Genomic DNA, 3,937 nt, shown 5'->3' with positions numbered 1-3,937 from the left:
GAGAGAGAGAGAGAGAGAGAGCGCGCCCACGGGCACATCAGCCTGGGCGCCCTGCTGGGGTTCAGGTGGGGAGTGCGGGCGGCAGAGGCGGAGCTGGGGGCTCCCTCCAGACCTGCGACTTCTCAGTAGGAACCTCCAGCTCTGAGCAGTCGTGACCTTCGCTGAGGCTCCCCATGTCGTAGCAGGTTTACGGGGGTCGCAGCCCCACCGCGCTGGGGCCCATCGCCACGTCGGTTCAGATGATTTTTTTTAAAAAAGCCTTGAATTGTCTTCTGGTTAATATATTTTTATTGACTTCAGAGAGGAAGGGAGAGGGAGAGAGAGAGAAACATCAGTGATGACAGAGAGCCACTGATTGGCTGCGTCCTGCACGCTCCACACTGGGGATCCAGCCCACAGCCTGGGCCTGTGCCCTGACCGGGTATTAAACCGTGGCCTCCTGGTTCCTAGGTCGGTGCCCTGCCCCTGAGCCACGGCGGCCGGGCTCGGTTCAGATGAAAGTAGAGATTCGTCAGTTTTGTAACGTGTGGGTGCATTTCTGTGGGTTCCCTCCCCCTCCCCCGCCCCACACAGAAACCCGCTTTTCCCTCCCCTCCCTCCTTCCCTGGCTTCCTCCCTCCCTCTCCTGATCCATGTTGAGAATGTGTTGCTGGCACCGTGGCCTCCGCCAGGCACAGGAGCCAGTGTCTCCCAGAGCGAGGACGCTCTCCGGGAACCGTGGGATGGGCATCGTTGCTCTCCGAGCAGCGGGCAGCGTGTGGCTGCTGCCATCTGCAGGGACACAGGTCCTGTCTGTCTGCCCTATCACTGGGAAGGCCAGGTGGCTGTGCCCTGGAGCCCCTCCTCCCTGTGCTGAAGCGGGCGATGCCTGGAGGCTGCTTTCCTGGGTCTCCACCTGGAGTCCCGGGCCCTGGGAGCAAGAACGGCCATCAGTGGCCCTCAGGCTCCTGGACACTCGGGGTTTCCCTGGAGGAATGGCCCGGAGCGCACATCAGCCTCGCCAAGGGCCCCGGCGCCCCGCTCTGCGACCAGGTGAAGGCTGGGAGCATGGCTGGTCGGACAGGCGTCAGCGGTGCGGCTGGAGGGACCCTCGCTGCACTGCCGGGGGTGGGAGCTGCTGCCTCAGCAGAACCTGGGCCCTGGGCTGCACCCCAGCTGCAAGGAGGGTGTGGGGAACCCCCAAGCGTGCTGTGCCTCCGGACGGGTGCCCACTGCAGTGTCCCCCGCAGCCGCGCACAGCAGGGCCAGGCCGGTGGCGGAGGTGGTCGGGGCTGGACACTCCAGGCGGGCAGGTGTGTGTGTCAGCAGGCGGACGCTGCCCGGAGCTCGGCCACTGCATCTTTCTGTTTTCTTTTTTTAATATTTCTTTTATTGATTCCAGAGAGGAAGGGAGAGGGAGAGAGAGATGGAAATATTGACAATAGCCGAAACCGGTTTGGCTCAGTGGATAGAGCGTTGGCCTGCGGACTGAGGGGTCCCAGGTTCGATTCCGGTCAAGGGCATGTACCTGGGTTGCGGGCACATCCCCAGTGGGAGATGTGCAGGAGGCAGCTGATCGATGTTTCTCTCTCATCGATGCTTCTAACTCTCTATCTCTCTCCCTTCCTCTCTGTAAAAAATCAATAAAATATATTAAAAAAAATATTGACAATAAGGAGAGAATCATCGATCGGCTGCCTCCCGCATGGCACACAGCGGGGACCGAGCCCACAGCCTGGACGTGTGCCCCGACCTGGAACCGAACCGTGGCCTCCTGGTTCGTAGGTGCACATGTGCAGCCTGAAAGGAACGAAATCCTGACACACACGGCAACGTGGGGGATCCTTAGGGACAACCTGCGGAGTCACAGGGTCACAGGGTGTGACTCCAGGTACGTGACGCACCCGGAGTCAGACTCACAGACTGACGGCAGGATGGTGGTCAGGGTGGTGGTGACCGCAGGGGCGAGGTGTTTAATGGGATCGGAGGGTCAGTGTTGTCAGCTGAAGAGGGTTCTGGTCCCGGCCTGTGTGGCTCAGGCAGTTCAGTGTCCTCTTTGCACCGAGGGGTTGTGGGTTCGGTTCCCGGTCAGGGCCCATGCCCAGTGGGGACCATGCAGGCAGCCGGTCGATGTTCCGCTCTCACATTGATGTTTCTCTCTCTTGCAAATCAATTTTTTAAAAACCATGTTTAGCCCGGTCCGCGTGGCTCAGTGGTTGAGTGTTGACCCAGGAGGTCACCGTTTGATTCCCGGTCAGGGCACAGGCCCGGGTTGTGGGCTCGATCCCCCGTGTGGAGCGTGCAGGAGGCGGCCAATCCATGATTCTCTCTCATTGATGTTTCTCTCTCTCTCCCTTCCTCTCTGAAATCAATAAAAATATACTTTTTAAGAAACCACTCATATTTTAGAGAAAAGGTGAAGGGAGTTCTGGGGCTGGGTGGCGGGGACTTTGTGCAGTCTGCTCTCTGCCACCTGCTGCCACGGTGGGGAAACGGTGCAGGCACAGTAATAAATGTTTGAGCCTGGCTGTGTTCCAATAAAACTTTATTTACAAACAGGCAGCTCTACCGTGACAGGAAGTACCTTCCTGGACGCAGGGGCTGGGGAAGGGAGCCCCAGGGAGCCAGTGCTAGACAGTCGGACGGTTTGCACAGCATGGTGGCAGTGCGAAATGCCATTCGATGGGGCATTTTCCAATAGCACCAGCAGTGCATTTGACGTTCATCTTTATTTTACCGCCACACACACACACAAAACACCCACTTAAAAAACACGGTGGCCTGTCCCCCCGGCTGTGGTCTGTCAGCAGACACAGGCAGGCCTCCAGAAAAAGCAGAGTTGAGGAGGATGAGGAGGAACATGCGAAAGAACGCAGTCCTGCGGCTGCCGAATAGTCAGCGCACGCGGCCCCTGCCCTCCCCGGAGCCTGGCACATCGGCTGTCCCCGGATCGGATCGGGTGGAGGCGATTCCCTTTAAGGAAGTGGCCGAGGGAGAGAGAGAGGGAGAGGGAGAGGGCGGCCCCGAGACACCAGCACACTCCGGGCCTCTCCGGAGATGGGCCCTGACCAGGCAGACATTCCTGGCATAGCAGCCGGGTCCTTGGCCAGCTGGGCCGCCCAAGGTGTTCCCTTGGCGTTAGGCCCAGGTGCCACCAGGGGGCGCCAGCGGGGAGCCCGGGCTGGGGGGTTGGGCCCTCAGCCAGGGGTGGAGGGGATGAGTGCCTGGGACCCGTGTGGACAGGGCACGGCGTTGCAGCCTGTAGTGCGGATACAGCACACACATTCCCGAGAGCTACTCCGTGGTGGCGGCTCCCTCGGGCCGCAGGGAGTGGGATGGAGTCAGCGAGGGGCACACGGGCTCTGTCGTCGTCGTTTTAATTTTAAGGCGAGCGGTGATATGTGGGGTGCTTTGCCACGGCTGTCCACTGGAAACCAGTGTGAGCCACGGAGTCATTGTACATCTCCGAGAAGGTGCATTTTTAAACAAGTCAGAAGAGTCCGGCTGGGGTGGCTCAGTTGGTTGGGCCTCGTTCCACACGCTGAAAGGTCACCGGTTCAGTTCCAGTCGGGGCACGTTGCTGGGTTGTGGGCTGGATCCCGACAGGAGGAATGCAGGAGGCAGCCCATCAGTGTTTCTCCCTCGTTAATGTTTCTCTCTCCCTCTCCCTTCCTCTCTAAAAAATCAATAAAATATATTAAAAGACTATTTATTTAATGTGAGTAGCAGATTTCAAAAGAAATAATAGAAAAATAAGAAGAGTGTGATGCCATGGAATCCAATGTAAGAGATTGTTTCAAGAAAGAAAACTTGATTTATAGTATCAAATGCATGTGAGAGGAGAAAGAAGGAAAAGAAGAAAAGTCCATGTTATTAAGAGACTCACAGGCCATTAGTGACCTTTGAGGAGGGCTGTCGGTTTGAGTGATGGAGGTGGAGGACAGAGTGGAGGGGCCAG

The 3,937-nt window shown here is 58.0% G+C and overlaps 1 protein-coding gene across 1 annotated transcript in view; it reads left to right on the top strand.

Moving 5' to 3' along the window:
- PPP1R12C (protein phosphatase 1 regulatory subunit 12C) overlaps positions 1-3,937 on the top strand; it is a 29,987-nt gene that overhangs the window by 16,604 nt on the left and 9,446 nt on the right. The window lies entirely within an intron of this gene.

Source organism: Myotis davidii, unplaced genomic scaffold (assembly GCF_000327345.1).
Source record: "Myotis davidii unplaced genomic scaffold, ASM32734v1 scaffold326, whole genome shotgun sequence".
Lineage (NCBI taxonomy): Eukaryota > Metazoa > Chordata > Mammalia > Chiroptera > Vespertilionidae > Myotis > Myotis davidii.
The sequence above is the reverse complement of the archived record's forward strand: the minus strand, read 5'-3'. Positions and strand labels throughout refer to the sequence as shown.